Raw genomic sequence first — 17,501 nt, forward strand, 5'->3', positions numbered from 1 at the left:
GATGCTTCCCAGCCACGTGGAGAATGGACCAGACCCAGCTTTGGCCCAACTGCCTGGGACCTCCCCCAGGAGCTCAGCCCACAGGGCCTGAGTCCAAATGCCAGTTTCCCAGCAGCCCTTCTAAGAACCCGGGGCACCTAGGGAGGGGTCAGCTGGCTGTCCTGGGGCTGTTCATCTCATTGAGACTGGCAGCTGGTGACAGGCACAAGCGTGGAAGCTGGCTCAGATCAGGAGGATTTCAGGGCCCCATTGAACTAATTGGGCCAGCAAACAGGCCTCAGGAACGCCAGGCCCGTCACTGTCTTGTTCCACTCCTGGCTTTGAAGTCGCGCCTCGTCGCGTTCTTAAACATGAGACGCAGGCCTTCAGTTGCTCATATTTAATGTGCAACACAGGAGATCAAAGAGCAGATAGAGATGGAAGACATCCGGGCGATAATTAAGGATTATTCTGAGAGCTGGCTGGCTTCCCACCCCTCCCAGTGCCTGCCCTGTGCACTGCTCAGCCCTGCTCCTCCCTGGCCTCCTCCCTGGCCTCCTCCCCTCTCCCTGTGTGTCTCCTCTGTTCATCTCCTGCTTCCCTCCTTCCACCTCTCTATCCCTCTGCTTTACCCCCTTTCACCTCGTGTGCAGGCTTCCCAGGCTCCCTTTGTGTCTCCCAAATGAAAGATTCTCCTCTTCCCCTAGTCCCTTGCCTAGTTTATTTCTCCCTGTCTCTCCACACTGTGCCTGCCTCTAGAATCACCATGACAACGGGCCTCTGGACAATTACTGCCCGGACAGCACAGCCTCTTTCCTTCAGGGACTCTGATGCTAACTGGAGCCTACTCCCTGACTCCTTAGCCCTGGCAGGGAATTAGCCTCCACAGTATCTGGGTGGCCAAGGGAATGGAGTCTGTCACCAACCACACAGGGCGAAAAGCAAAGGAGAGAAATACAGAAGAGAATGAAAGAGGGGGTGCTGAAGCTCTCTGTGTCCTTTCTGGTAGGGACACAAAGGAGGACGACTAGAAGAAGGGGAATTACAAAGACCTGGGGGTGGATCAGCAGTGTCTCTCCTTCCATTCAGTGGCTCAATGGAAAGAAACTATTTTCCCTTAGGTTGTAAGAGAGAAAGTGGGTTGCAGCAGCCAGTGTTAGGAGTGTGAAATAAACACAACACCTTTGCCTGGTGCTTAAGACTGTTAATGCTTTATTGTTGTCCTTGGATTGGGAAGGTATTTCCGGGCCATGTGAGTGCCGCACTGAGCGTCTCCTTCCTATGCCACACAGAGCAGACAGACGTGGACCTCAAAGAACACAAGTAACCATACATTAAGACTTAAATATACAAATAACGGATAAAAATTTTTAAAATGCAAAGACACACACACAATCTCCTCCAAAAATATGAAATAAATGTAAGAATAGAAAGGTCACTTGCTGGTTGGGTACTCTGACAGTCTTTGGGGAGTTGATCTTGAATTTCCTCTGGAAGGACAAGTAAGGTCTGACTAGGCAGATGAGTTTGGGGTGGGTGGCTTGTGCAGCCTGGAGCCATCACTCTGCCACACCTTGGAAGGACTTGAATGTCAGGCTAAGTAGTTTAGACTTGATCTGTAGTTTATGGGGAAAGCATGGAGCACAGGTCGCAGCAACTTACCTACATATTAAGAAGTCTGGGACTTGTGTAACTCATTTTAGACAAAGTGAGTGGCACTAAGAGGTGTTCCTGGAAATCCTGTGCAGAGGCAGAGAAGGGAGTTCCAGGTGTGGCTGAGTGTCCACCACAAGCCCATAGCCCTGCTAGACTTGCTCCCAACCCTGACCCAGCAGCATGGTCCCTGGGCCATTCAGCCTGATGACAGCAAGACCTGCTAACTTCCTGGCCAGCAATATATCATCTCCTTGCTTCGTGCCTGATGCTGGACTGAAGAGATGGGGTTTTACTTGGAAAGCTTATTTTCCTTACAGAAATGCCTCCGACAGAATAATGAGAAGGTGAGCTTGAAAACTCAAATTGTGTAAAAGGCCTTGTTCACAGGGAATATAATCTGCGTATGTCATATACATTTCAATCACCAAGCAGGAGATGAAGCAAAGTCAAGATGGCCTTTTTGACAGGCTGGGCCATCTAGTAGAAAGGAAGTGCAGCTAGGAGGCAGTATCAGGACCTGGGCCTGCCACTGCCAGCCTTAAAATATCAGGTGACCCCCTGAGGTTTCCATTTCCACATTTATGAGATGGCCAAAACCAAATGGAACAGGATTGCTCTGAAGACTGAGTGAAATAATACATGCACATGCCCTCAGGATGGTTAAAGGTGCTGCTGACCTATGGAGTTCTTGCCTCCTGGTGGTGGTGGCAGTGATAGGACCTTCAGGCGACCAGGACACCCTGGTCAGAGCTTGGGCCTAGAGAGCTCCTCTGTGATGTGAACAAAAGTTGTGATCCACTCAGGCCTCAATTTTTTCATTGGTAAAAAGAGAAGGCTGGACTAACATACATTTTTCTTAAAATGTGGGGTAGCGAGGATGATTTGAGGTAGGGCATGAATACAGCATTAAGCTACATTTGATTCGGAGTGAGAAATTTATCTCCTTTTCAATTATCTTTCAATCCTTCCAGTCTCGGCTCAGTTCGAGTTTTCAGTTAACACCTCTCTGCTAATTTACCTTTTCAAGGGAGAGAGAGTAGGCCTCAGGCTCAGAACCTTGGCAAGCACCAGAACCTACCTAGAATTTAATGACATTGCTGAGTTCTTATTGTATTTCTTTTTTGCCTTCCATTTATAGGAAGTAATACTGGTTTTCCATTTACAGCAATGAAATAAGGTCTCCTTTCTATAGATGTTTAAGTAAAACGGTGAGTGGTATTAAAGGAAAATATTGTATCAATAATAGAGCAGAGATTTCAGAGATGTGGTGCAAATCGTGGAGGTAGCAGGAGGTGGAGAATCGCTGGGTTAGCTGATCCTTAATATTCCTTCCCACATTTCCTTTCCCTGACACTCTCACTCCACCTCTCTTAGGAACACATTTCTCTAACATGGCTTGTCTGTACTTTGGGAAGAAGAGAGATAATGACAATTCAGACCCCCAGGAAATGCACATTCAGCATAAGAGCAACAGTGACAACCCAAGGAAGGTCTTACAAAGTTTCCCAAGTACACTTTAATTTGATCTCGTAACATGTTGCAAATGAGGAAATGAGACACCCTTTGCTAACATGATTTGCCAGAATCACTCTGTCAGTGATGAGTCAGGGCTCCAACCACATTCCTCCAAAGCCCTGATTCTTTCCAAAATTTCTTACTGTTTCTATGCCCCATTACATTAGGCTACATGTAACATATGAGGATAACAAGAGACACTTTTGAGTTAAAAATATTAATGGGATTTCTTCATTTGAAGAAAGAATCTGACTCCTTCAGACCCAGTTATATGATGGAAATTATGCATTCTGCTTCAACAGAATGAAGAGAGGAATGCCCAGCCCTCTCTTCTTTTACTCTTTGAGTGGGAATGGTAGGTGGAGCAGGGATAGAAGAAAGGAAGGAAGGAAGGAAGGAAGGAAGGAAGGAAGGAAGGAAGGAGAGAGAAAGGGAAGAAAGAAAGGTGGAGTAGGGAAGAATTGACATCATAGCTATTTCCATTTTAAGGAAATTTTTTTTGGCCAAAAATCCCTATTCCCTTTTCAATTCACAAATCCTTCCATAATTGTTTAAATGAGTCACAATGAAAGGATCATCTATTCACATTTAACAAACCTTGTACAGGAGTTTAAGACATATGCCATAAACAGAAAGATTACGAACTTGAAGGGATTAAAACTGAAACACAAATAACTATAACACAAAGTAAATTATGATAAAATAATAATGGTGATTATGATATATTATAGAAACACAGACTTACGAAGACTTAGCTGTGTGCCAGGTACTATTCTAAGAATATTCTATGTTGGCACATGCGTGTGTGTGTGTGTGTTTTCATCTGCAGAATAATCCTGTGGGATAAATACCAGCAATATACTAGTTTTTAGATTAGGTGACTAAAGGTTAGATAAATAACCTATTCAAGGTCAAACAGTTCCTAAATAGCAGAATCACTCTCAAATCCACCTGACTCCAAGGCCTGTAGAATCCCACTCATCATCTGCTGGAGCTGCATTCTGTACTAAGCATCTTCACCCACTACCTCAGCATTCCCTTCCATTAGCCAGTGTGACTGAGGGCATAGACTGGGAACAAGGCTACCAGGTTGAATCTCAGCTTTGATGCCCCCAGCTCTGTGACACTGGGGAAGCTACTTAACTTCTCTCTGCCTCCATTCTATCTGTGAAAGGGGTTAGGTTTAATGATTAAATGAATTAACATAGAGTGCTTAGAAGGCTACCCAGCACATAGCACACCCAAGGACTGGATGAGTGAAAACTATTATGATGATGATATAGGTATCATTAGTCTCATTTATTGGCAGGAATACGAAAATGCCCAAAATGAAGTAGCTTGTGCAAGATGTAATATCTGCTCTTTCTATTATGTAAATCAGGTAGTGTTTAGGGGAAAGAGTAACCAATTTCAATCTAAGGAAGAGAGTGAAGGGAGTTCAGAGACTAGATAGACATTTGTTTCCAAGTCGAGGCAACATGATGAAAACCACTACAGGGGAGAAGAGATGGGAAATGGTCAGTAGATCCATGGGGCTAGAACATGGGGCCTAGGAATGAACAGTCATCTCATGGAAGATGACATGGAATGCCAGAAGACATGGAAAGTTGCCAAAGGCTTCAATCGGAGGGGTTGTAACAGAACATTAAGCAGTGTTAAAGAGAGATAGAGACCAAGAAGTCAGTAAGATAGACTCAGTAAGGGGTTTTCTATGGGTAGTGGCACTTAAAATAGACAGGTGGAAAAAAATAGGTAGGTGGAAATTATTTCTATATGCATTCACTCAATAAAACTATGGTGAGCACTTACTATGTACTAGGCACTGAAGATATATAGTGAGCAAGATCTAATAGCAGTCTATGGAGAGATACATAAAAAGTCAAATAGGTAATAATAGTACAATGATAACTACTATCATTAAATTGATAGTAATACAATGATAACTGGTGGAATCACAGTGGAATAACTGGTGGGAGCAGAAATTAATGTAGATCTGGTGATGGGTATTAAGGAGGGCATGTATTACATGGTGCACTGGGTGTTATACGCAAGTAATGAATCATGGAACTTTACATCAAAAACTAGGGATGTACTGTATGGTGACTAACATAACATAATAAAAAATTATTATTAAAAAAAGAAAAAAAAAGAAACTAACCTAGACAAGAGGGGTCAGAAAGAACTTCTGAAGGAAATAATAGCCGAATAATGAGTAGCAGTTAGTAAGAGGAAAGATGTGGACAGGTTATGTTCGAGGCCAGGGAGTAGCCTGTGCAAAAGCCCTGAGGCATGATAGATCATGGCTCCTGTGGGAAGTAGACTAAATTGGTAAGAGTTAGATAGACATGGAGATGGTTTGAGATATGCAGCTGGAACTATAGCATCCAGGGCCTTTTAATCAGCATTAACGAATTTCTGTTTGATCATAGGAATCAAGGGAAGTCTTTGAATGGCTTTAGGTAGAAAATCATAACCTTGGGCTTATTATTTACAAGGACAACTACTGTGTGGATTGAAAGAGACAAGAGGGATTGCAGGGTGACCTGATGGGTGGCTGGAGTTATAGACCTGGCTAGAGAAGACAGTGACTTTTATAGGGATAATGTCATAAAAATATAAAAGGGAGGATTTAAAATAAGTTCAGGAGGTAAAACTGACAAGATCTGCTGATGATTGGATGTTGGGGTGAGTGGGAAGAGAAGAAAGAGTGAGTCAAGTCATCTAGAGTGATGAGGCCGTGAGGAGGGAGAAAAAACAATGCAAAGGATATAAACCCTACTGGAGAAGGAAGAGCCAGAGAGGGAGACAAGGACAGAGAGCATTATAAGCAGGAAGATGTGGTCCCAGAGTAGTATGCTTTAGAGGGGAGGACAACAGCACTCAGAAATTTTCACTAGATTTGGATTATTCAGGTGTTTATTCAACGAGTTTGAAAAATAATTTATTTGATTCTTCCCAGTGCCAGGCAGTCTCTTGCCAATGTCTTTCCAACTAGTCCTAGGCATTTCTTTTGTATTCCTAGCTAGCCTGGATTTTCTGCTGCTGCGACACTTATCCTGTAACTTCCAGGGAGTCCTCTGGATCAAGGATCCTCCAAGCCAGCTTTCTTTCTTTTTTTCTTTTTAATTTTTAATTTTTTAATTTTTTTAATAATTTTTATTTTGTTATATTAGTCACCATACAGTACATCCCCAGTTTTTGATGCAATGTTCCATGATTCATTACTTGTGTATAACACCCAGTGCACCATGCAATATGCACCCTCCTTAATACCCATCACTGGCCTATCCCAATCCCCCATCCCCTCCTCTCTGAAGCCCTCAGTTTGTTTCCCAGAGTCCACAGTCTCTCATGGTTCATTCCCCCTTCTGTTTACCCCCCCTTCCAGCTTTCTTGAGGGTATTCTGGGAACCTGCGTACTCCTGCTGTGTTGATCTGTACTTCTCAATATGTTCCACATATTTCATGCATGCTAGTCTAATTTCCCCCAAATACATCTCTGGCTCCTAGGGGGATAGGGATTAGGCATTTTATACTTGCACAGATTACCAGCTTCCCGACGCCACTTACACACCTGCCATGGGCCCAGCAGAGTGTCTGCAACCAAGATGGTCCAGTCAACTAACTGGCGACAACTGCCTTGCTGACCAGCTGTCTACCTTTGCTTCCCTGTCTGGCTGCTGCCAGAATAACTACCTTGAAATCACAGGTAGCATCATAAGCATTCTCTGCCCTGAGTACCTTCCAGCATCACCTCTATTAAAACAGCACCTCTAATTCCCAGTGTGTCTCATAATGATCCTTTAACATCAGGCCTGAAACTTCTCTTCTCCTGGCTTATTCATTCAACATTCATTCAACAAATGCTACCGAAAAACAGACAGTGAACACAGGGTGATTAAGAAAAGTAAAAACGGCAACTGTTCACATGGGCTACACTCTAGTGTAGAGAGAAAAAAAGTAAATTTCAGGTAGTGAGTGATAAGCTATGAAGTCCCTAGAGCAAGATAGGAAAATGGAGAGTGATGGGTACCACCTCATATGCACGAGGGGAGAGGACTCCCTGAGAAGGAAGCATGAGCAAAGTTCTAGATCAGGTGAGGATGAGAACTATGTCATAGCTAGAAGCGAGTTAGCACAGAGGGGACTCATTAGTAAAGACCCAGAGGTGTGGCAGGACCTACATCGGTGTTCTCATCCAACTGTATTTTCCAGAATCCCTTGCAGCTATGACTCTGGCTATAAATTCCGTTTTGTCAGTAACCCTCACTTGTATGAGATTTGAGAGGTAGAAGTGAGGCAGTGGTCTCCTTCCTGTGGTTTCTGGCTGTCACTCTGTCTGGGAAGGTCATAGTTTTTCTGGGGTGATTCGGTCTGTTCTCTGGCTTTCCGGAGTGATTCGGTCTGTTCTCTGACTTTCCGGAGTCCAGCAGCTGCTCTGGCAGTGGTTGCTGCTTTCTGGGCATCCCAGGCCGTCGTCTGGCTCTCACCAAGTGCCCGCACCTGCTCCTCCTGCTGACGTTTGAGGCCTGGGAAGCAAACACGGCCCTTTTTGCCAGTTCTGGTGTTTCACCATGCCTTGCTGGTGTTCCTAAACCTGCTCACGCCTTTACCTCAGGTCCCTTCACTGAGCTTTCTTCAGTGACTCTCTGGGGTGTGCCATGTACTTCCCGAGTAGGAGTTCGTCAGAGAAAAGACATAGCCTGACCTGAGGTAAAGGCTGGAAACCTTCCAGGCCGAGGGACCAGTGATGTGAAGTGAATGGTTCAAAGGAGTAAGGGGTGTTTGAAGAACCAAGAGAAAGGAAGCATGGCAGGGCCCAGAGAGCACGGAGTGTGTGAAGGCTGGCACGGTGGGCCGAGGCCCGTCTCGTGGAGCCTGGGTGCCTACACAGATGCAGAGTGACCAGGCCCAGCCACTAATCAGGTCTGACTCTGAAGCAATGCTCTTTCTTGTCCTGTCCCTCTATGAATTCCAGGGCCTGCCCTTTTTACATGTTTGCTACATTCTATATGTCCTTCACTCCAGAAATCCCACAGTAATAAGTGGGTTAAAGAGCTACCTGGGGAAAGATACTTATCATCCAGATTCCCCTGACATTGCTGAGATCCTGATCTGTCACACTGTCAGGAGAGAAGGGCTCTGAACCAACCCTGCCTAATGTCTTAGGAGAGGGCACGAGGGGCTGGTGCCCTTCTCCCTGATGGGCCTCACAGCCAGGGCAGCAAAGCTTCTTCTGCAAGCTTTCTATTGCTTTTACACTCTGCCTCCTGCCCACAGCTGTTCCTCTAAAGTGCCGACCAAGAGGTGCATCTCAGACATGCTTGCTTTCATTGTCCCTCAGCTATTAATGCACTTGGGTGGGATGACATATTTCCTCAGACTTAAGAACTATCAAACGTTCCTGTTACAAAAAAGGTCCCAAGCTGCTCTTAAAACCTAAACCTTAGCACCATCCACAGGGAATTCAGTGAAGTGTCAGGTAGTTGGAGGAGGGCTTTGCATTTGCAGGATGGACACTCTTATGGACACTTTACAAATAAGTAAGAGTCAAGGCACCCAGAATCTCTAGGACAACTCTCTAAACCCTGTTGTTGGAACCCCTTCCCTGCACCTGGCCCCATGCAGCTGTTTTTTAAAATCTCTCTTTGGCTAAGCTAAAACCTCTGTAATTCAAAATCATTGCCATCTTAAACTCAATTTGAATTCATGAAAAGTCTAAAATTGTGGAATGTTAATGAATGCAACATATTTCTTTTAAAGTGCATTGGGCTCCTTTTGGTTTGTGATCTGGGGTAATGAACATGGAGGCATCAAGCAGGATCCACACAAGCGCTGGAGTTACACGAAGAGGAGGCTCAGGAATTGTCAAGTTACCCATATCTCCATGCTTTCAGGGCCTTCTCTGAAATCTTGATTATTCTGTTTATCAACACAATGAAGTGCTTGAATAAACCACACTTGCTAGTCAAATTCTAGCCATCCTTCTAGAACAATTCAGGTCTACTTCTTCCGTCAAGGTGGTCTGTTCTCACTGATCTTCCCCATCATGACTTGCCATTAAGTTTATTATCTATTCCACTTACTTTGTTCTGAATTATTAAAATAGTAGCCTGGTGGAACTTTTAACATGCTGAAGAGGTCTCCTGAAATTGGGAGGTCTTCTGAAATTTTATGGGGGTGTTTTTGGTTCTCATCATAATTATAAGGCAGTGGTAGTATGTGGTGCAAAGAGAATGTGGATCTGAAAAGTTCAGCAATGCTGGGGACAGTCCTGCATAGCAGAGAATTGCCTCATCTCCTACCTAAAACTTGAGTGCCCACTGGACACCTAGGGGCTGAATGCACGCCTTGACATGTGGTGAGATTTCACACAAGAGATATGTTTTCCATGATGCCTTGTCTCTATCCTATCCCATGTCACAACATCAGGCATTATTTTGACACTACATTTATAAATAAGGGATAAGCTCATTCATGAGAAATAACATGCTTCCTCATTTTCTCTACCTCAACAGCCTGTAATTTGAATTGGTATGTTGCCCCTGCTTCAATTAAAGCTATTTCTCTCTCTCTCATTTCATGCACAAATAAGTCTGGTCTGTTACTAGTTATCAAGTCTTAGAATATATGTGTTTATACCTCTGCCCTTTCATTTAATGCACTTCCTGCACAGAACAACTTCTGACCTCACTTTTCTTGAACCCAAGTATATTCATTATAAGCAGGTACAACTATCTGACTATTTCATTGCATCATCTATTGTAGCCATTTCTGAAAATTTACATTTTGAAGTAGATATTATTTATTTTAAAATACTTGCTTTTTATTTCTCATTTATATTATAGTTAGGGCATTATACTAATTTTTATTATGTATATAAGTATGTTATAATATCTGCAAATTTCATTTCAATTTGGTAAATGAGGCATTACAAATTATTTGTTATAAAAGGAGATATTAAATACAATAAGTTTGAGAACCACTGATCTATTACAAGCCCTCATTTTTCAGAGGAAGAAAGTAAGGTACGGAAAAATTAAATGACCTGATCAGCAAAGTTGCCGATCTGGAATTTAAACCCTGAACTGACTTTCAGTTCAGTTCTCCTACTTTGTTCTCTAATTTTAGTTGAATAATAAGTAGTCCTCATTTTCAACGGTAGAATTATACTCATAATCTCCTTGAGAACAGAGCCATTTTGTACATTACTTTTTCTGTAATCATTGCAGTGACTAACCCAGCATTAGATATATAGTAGTTACCTAATATATACTTAATATATCAGTTGGATTGAATTGAATTGCATCAAGTTGAAATTAAATTATTTGAACTGAATAGTGAAGTGTTAATGTTTTATGGAAAGTAGTGCCTTCCAATACGAAATAATCAGAGCCATCAGTTCTGAACCAGGAAATCACTGTTGGCACAACTATATCAGATGTCCCTTCTCACCTCCCCTCCTATCCCTCACTTGTTTCCAGGTATTTGCCATGAAACTACATTTTTGCCTCCCCGATTCCCACAGCTGACATTCTTGGCTCAGAGCCCTTCCAAAAGACCTACTAGCATTCATCTCTGGTTGTCCTTTTATCAGCCATATACTAGCTATGGGATAAAGACTGGATACAATGCTGAGATAGGTCCTGCAGGCCTTAAGATATTTTCAAGGAAAGAGTTAAAAGTCAGTGTTTCCCTGTTCATTTTTTTTTAGGTTCTGAATTATTTTTTTCCCTGACTCTTTCCAAATGTGTTAAGAAATTTGGTCTATGGTGAGACACTTCGTTGACCTGCTACAGAAACTAATTTTACATGTCAGTGGGAATGGCACCAAAACAATGACTCAAGCCATATTCCAAAGTAGATTAATTGTTCATTTTCCCTGTGAATGTGCATGTGTGTGTGTGTATGTGTTTGTATGTGTGTGTGCACATAAGGGAGAGGGAGAGAAAAGATCACTCCTTTTTGGCCATACCTAATTTAGCTGAGAAAATTGAAAATGAGAAGCAAGGAGATGGGAGGTACATGAAGGAGTGTCAAAAGCTATTTTTTTTATTTTAATGTTTATTCATTATATTATGTTAGTCACCATACAGTACATCCCTGGTTTCTGATGTAAAGTTCGATGATTCATCAGTTGTGTATAACACCCAGTGCACCATGCAATACGTGCCCTCCTTACTACCCATCACCAGCCTATCCCATTCCCCCAGTCCCTCCCCTCTGAAGCCCTCAGTTTGTTTCTCAGAGTCCATAGTCTCTCATGCTTCATTCCCCCTTCGGATTACTCCCCCCTTTCTTTATCCCTTTCTTCTCCTACCGATCATCTTAGTTCTTATGTTCCATAGATGAGAGAAACCATATGATAATTGTCTTTCTCTGCTTGACTTATTTCACTTAGCATTATCTCCTCCAGTGCCGTCCATGTTGCAGCAAATGTTGAGGATTCGTTCTTTCTGATAGCTGAGTAATATTCCATTGTATATATGGACCACAACTTCTTAATCCAGTCATCTGTTGAAGGGCATCTCGGTTCCTTCCACGATTTAGCTATTGTGGACAATGCTGCTATGAACATTGGGGTGCATATGGCCCTTCTCTTCACTACGTCTGTATCTTTGGGTAAATACCCAGTAGTGCAATGGCTGGGTCATAGGGTAGCTCAATTTTTAACTTTTTAAGGGACCTCCACACTGTTTTCGAGAGTGGCTGTACCAACTTGCATTCCCACCAACAATGTAGGAGGGATCCCCTTTCTCCACATCCTCTCCAACAATTGTTGTTTCTTGCCTTGTCAATTTTTGCCATTCTAACTGGCGTAAGGTGGTATCTTAGAGTGGTTTTTATTTGAATTTCCCTGATGGCTAATGATTTTGAACATTTTTTCATGTGTCTGTTAGCCTTTGTATGTCATCATTAGAAAAGTGTCTGTTCATATCTTCTGCCCATTTTATGATTTGTTTATTTGTTTCTCGCGTATTGAGTTTGAGAAGTTCTTTGTAGATCTTGGATACCAGTCTTTTATCTCTAGTATCATTTGCAAATATATTCTCCCATTCCGTGGGCTGCCTCTTAGTTTTTTTGACTGTTTCCTTGGTTGTGCAAAAGCTTTTTATCTTGATGAAGTCCCATGAGTTCATTTTATCTTTTGTTTCTCTTGCCCTTGGAATATGTGTCATGAAAAAGGTTGCTTTGGCTGATGTCGTAGAGGTTGCTGCCTATGTTCTCCCCTAGGATTTTGATGGATTCCTGTCTCACATCGAGGTCTTTCATCCATTTGGAGTTTATCTTTGTGTATGGTGTGAGAGAGTGGTCAAGTTTCATTCTTTTGCATGCAGCTGTCCAATTTTCCCAGCACCATTTATTGAAGAGACTGTCTTTTTTCCACTGGATGTTTTTTTCCTGCTTTATCAAAGATCAGTTGCCCAAAGAGCCAAGGGTCCATTTCTGGGTTCTCTATTCTGTTCCATTGGTCTATGTGTCTGTTTTTGTGCCAGTACCATGCTGTCTTTGTGATCACAGCTTTGTAGTACAGCCCGAAATCCGGCATTGTGATGCCCCCAGCTTTGTTTTTCCTTTTCAACAGTTCCTTGGCGATTTGGGGCCTTTTCTGGTTCCATACAAATTTGAGGATTATTTGTTCCAGTTCTTTGAAAAATGTCATCGGTATTTTGATCAGGATAGCATTGAAAGTGTAGATTGCTCTGGGTAGCATGGACATTTTAACTATGTTAATTCTTCTGATCCATGAGCATGGAATATTTTTCCATCTTTTTGTGTCTTCCTCAATGTCTTTAAAGAGTGATTTATAGTTTCTAGAATATAGGTCCTTTACGTCTCTGGTTAAGGTAATTCCAAGGTAATGTATGGTTTTTGGTGCTATGGTAAATGGGATGGATTCCCTAATTTCTCTTTCTTCAGTCTCATTATCCGTGTATAGAAATGCAACTGATTTCTGAGCATTGATTTTGTATCCCGCCACATTACTGAATTGCTCTATAACTTCTAATAGTTTGGGAGTGGATTCTTTTGGGTTTTCCATATAGAGTATCATGTCATCTGTGAAGAGAGACATTTGACTTCTTCTTTGCCGATTTGGATACCTTTTATCCCTTTTTGTTGTCTGATTGCTGTTGCAAAGACTTCTAGTACTATGTTGAATAATAGTGGCGAGAGTGGGCATCCTTGTTGTGTTCCTTATCTTAAGGGAAAGGCTTCCAGCTTTTCCCCATTGAGAATGATATTTGCTGTAGGCTTTTCATAGATGGTTTTTATGAGATTAAGGAATGTACCCTCTATCCTTACACTCTGAAGGGTTTTAATCAGGAAAGGATGCTGTATTTTGTCAAATGCTTTTTCTGCATCTATTGAGAGAATTATGTGATTTTTGAATTTTTCTTTCTGAATAAAATCTAAGACACTGATAGATTTGTGAATGTTGAACCACCCTTGCATCCCAGGGATGAATCCCACTTGGTCATGATGGATAATCCTTTTAATGTACTGTTGGATTCTATTAGCCAGGATCTTGTTGAGGATTTTGGCATCCATATTCATTAAGGAAATCGGTCTGTAATTCTCCTTTTTGATGGGGTCTTTGCCTGGTTTGGGGATCAAGGTAATATTTGCTTCATAAAATGAGTTTGGTAGCTTTCCTCCTGTTTCTATTTTTTGAAATAGCTTTAGGAGAATAGGTATTATTTCTTCTTTGAATGTTTGGTAGAATTCCCCAGGAAAACCGTCCGGGCCTGGAGTTTTGTTTTTGGAAGGTTGTTTATCACTGATTCAATCTCTTCATAATTAATTGGCCTGTTTAAAAAATCAGTTTCTTCCTGTTTCAGTCTTGGTAGTTTATAGGTTTCCAGGAAGTCCTCCATCTCTTCCAGATTGCTTAATTTATTGGCATAAAGCTGTTGATAAAAGTTTCTAATAATCCTTCCAATTTCATTGGTGTTGGTTGTGACCTCTCCTTTTTCATTCATAATTTTATTAATTTGGGTCCTTTCTCTATTCTTTTGGATAAGTCTTGCCAGTGGTCTGTCAATTTTATTTATTCTTTCAAAAACCAGCTTCTAGTTCTGTTGATCTGCTCTACTGTACTCCTGGTTTATAATTCATTGATTTCTGCTCTAATCTTGGTCAACTGCTTTCTCATGCGTGGATTAGGCCTGTCCCTCTGTTGCTGTTCCAGCTTCTTGAGGTGAGAATATAAAAAGCTATTTGCAAAACAGTAGGGTCATGAGAGTTATGAACAGATAGCATGACCTACAAGGATAAAATTATCTGGGACAATAATAGAAAAATACATGTCATGGGTCTAAACAATGCATAGGCCAAGCTAATTAGACATATATCCTGCTTTCATAGATAACTCTCTCTCTCTCACCCAAACACAGACACACACACACACACACACACACACACACACACACACACACACCACTGCCATCACCACCACCAACAATAACACCAACAGCAATAACAAAAGTAACCAAAATAGTCCTGTTTTTGATATAGATGAAAAAAGTTATGGGATCTTTCCTTTCACCTAAACAATCATCAATCAATCAATCAATCAATAAAAGTTCTAAACACTATCAGAGGACTGAAGATGAAAACTGGAATGAACTAAGGAGAGCTCTCAAGTCATTCCAGGCTTTCCCAAGACCTTCAAAGCCTGGGAGAATGGCCACTGAGCTGAATGCAAACTTCCAAAGCACAGAGAGCAGCAAGTAGGACTTGGTGGCAGACAAAAGACATTAATGACCCAAAACTTTCCATGCAGCTATAAAACAGGGAGAATTCTTTCATGTATCTGAAAGCTGGTGGCTCAGCTATGAATCAGAGCAAATTTCTAGAATTGTGAGATCTTAGTTCCTAATGAAAAGAAAACATACATCCTGTTCTCAAGGTATTGGACTCTAATGGGGAACTGAGTGAAACTAAAAGGTGACAAAGTCTAGACACTTATTGACCCAGGCTAATTCACGTCAGATTGACTTAGCCCTCACTCCTATAGTGGAACAGAAAAATAAGAGTGAAGCGTTACAGAAGCAAACACTATTGACTTCAGTTATTAGTGCTCTTTTGTGTGTTATAAGAACACAAAAAGGCAAGAAAATGTAATCCTAAGTCAAGACATGAAACAGTCAATAGAAGCAGTGCCAGAGATGGCCTAGGTGTTGGAGTGATCAGACAGAGGCTTTAAAATAATTATGGAAAAATGCTAAAGGATCTAGTGGAAAGGCAAATGCACATATTTAGCATGGGAAGGGTCAGAGACATGGAAGCTACAAAAAAAGAAATTTAAATGCTAGAAATGAAAAATAAAATATCATAAATAAGGACTTTATTAAATGGATTAGCAGAATACTGAACACAGAAGAGGAGAGGGCCAATAAACCTAAAGATACATCAACAGAAAATATCTAAACTGAAACACAAAAACAAAAATAGGTGAATAAAAAATAGAACATCCTAGACCCATTGTATAATAGCAAATGTTTCAACATACAAGTCAATTCCCAGAGGAAAGAAGGAAAAGTGTGGGGCAGGAGAAATATTTCAGGAACGTGGACAATAAACTGTTGAAAGACATCAACTCACAGATCCCAGAAGGCCAATAAATCCCAAGCAGGGTAATTACAAAGAAAACCACACCTTTTGGTACACAGTAATCAAACAGCTTAAAATGAAAGATAAAAAGCAGATCTAAAAGCAGACCAAAAACAAAATACCCAATACATCTTGGGGAATGATGCTGAAAAGATGACTAACTTTTCTCCAGAGATACTGTCAACAAGAGGCAGTGGAATGGCATAAAGTGCTTAAAGAAAAAAATATATATATCAGCTTAGAATTCTATCCAATAAATATGTCTCTCAGTTTTTATATATTTCTATATAAATATATAATTGTATATGTATATGTAAATACATTGTACATCTATATATTAACATATATACATATATTTTTATACTGCATATATGTATTATATATAAAATATAAATTATATATTACATATTAAATGTAATTATACTTATAAATCTAAGTGTATTTTAGAAACAAATACATATTTATGCATTATATATATGTTTCATGTATATAAATATGAAGGGTATATTCACTGGGTAAAGTTCTAAGCTGACATATCAATACACCATAGATGACATACATAAAAAACTATTGACTTTTTAAAGCAAAAACCATAGCAATCAATCATAGGGTTTATAGCATATACAGTTGTAAAATACAGACAACAAGAGCACAAAGGGTTATATACAACTATACAATTGCAGACTCATTCACTTTTGTGAAATAGTACATGTTACTTTGTGCTAATTTCATATATCTTTGACAATTTTTTAAGAGAATAATAAATGGCATTAATTTCAAGGAGGGTTAGGCTGAGATTAGCGTCTTCCTGCTTTTGGTTCTATGTATATAAACCCCTTATTATATTGTTAAATCCAGAGCATACTTTTTTTCTTTTTTCTGACCCAATAAAATAACACTATTCAAAAGTAGAATTCCTCAGATATTCTGTTAACATTGCTAGCACAGACAAACTTACTGTAATATTCAGAAATAGCATGGTGCAGAGCAAAGACTATTGGATTTAGAGTCAGACAATCTAAATTCTAGCTCTATCACTTGGGCATTGTGTGACCTTGGGCATTGTGAGAACTTGGGCATGTAACTTAAATGTTCTGAACTCAATTTTCTCATCTGCAAAAAGAAGCCAATAATTCTCATTTCACAGTATCATACAGGCTCAAAAAAAATGCTAATTCCTCAACCCCCTTCAAGCTCCAAACCTGCTTGGTAACCAAGAAAAACTAGTTCAATTCTGTATGTATTTGTTGACTTGGAATCTCTGGAAATTTGACTTTATTTCCTTTATGTAAAAGCCAGGGAATGATATCTTGTTTCAAAAAAAGAAGGTAAAAAGAAAAAAAAAACACATTATTTGAGCCTTAAAAAGCCACATTTGAATGAGCTGTAGCAAGCACAATGACTCAGAAACAACCACATTTTTCTGCAGATGCTTTTGGAGTTCTCAAGTACTTGGGGGTCAAATCTGGCAAATTCATAAGAAGATTCATAAAGTCCTAGAAAGCCGTGAAGTATATGAAAAAGGAAGGGAGAGGAAACATTCATGCTTGCCCGATTCTGTGCAACCAAGCACAGCAGCAAAGGGCAGCTGGCAGCTCTCCAGAGGGGCTCCTCCCTGGAAGAGGAGACAGGAAGTCATACTGCTGAGCCCCTGCTCTACTATTTCTTAGTGGTGTGACTCCAGGAAAAGTCCTTGACTTTCCTGACCTTCAGTTTCCACCACTGTAAAATGACAT

Source organism: Ursus maritimus, unplaced genomic scaffold (assembly GCF_017311325.1).
Source record: "Ursus maritimus isolate PB19 unplaced genomic scaffold, ASM1731132v1 scaffold_11, whole genome shotgun sequence".
Classification (NCBI taxonomy): domain Eukaryota; kingdom Metazoa; phylum Chordata; class Mammalia; order Carnivora; family Ursidae; genus Ursus; species Ursus maritimus.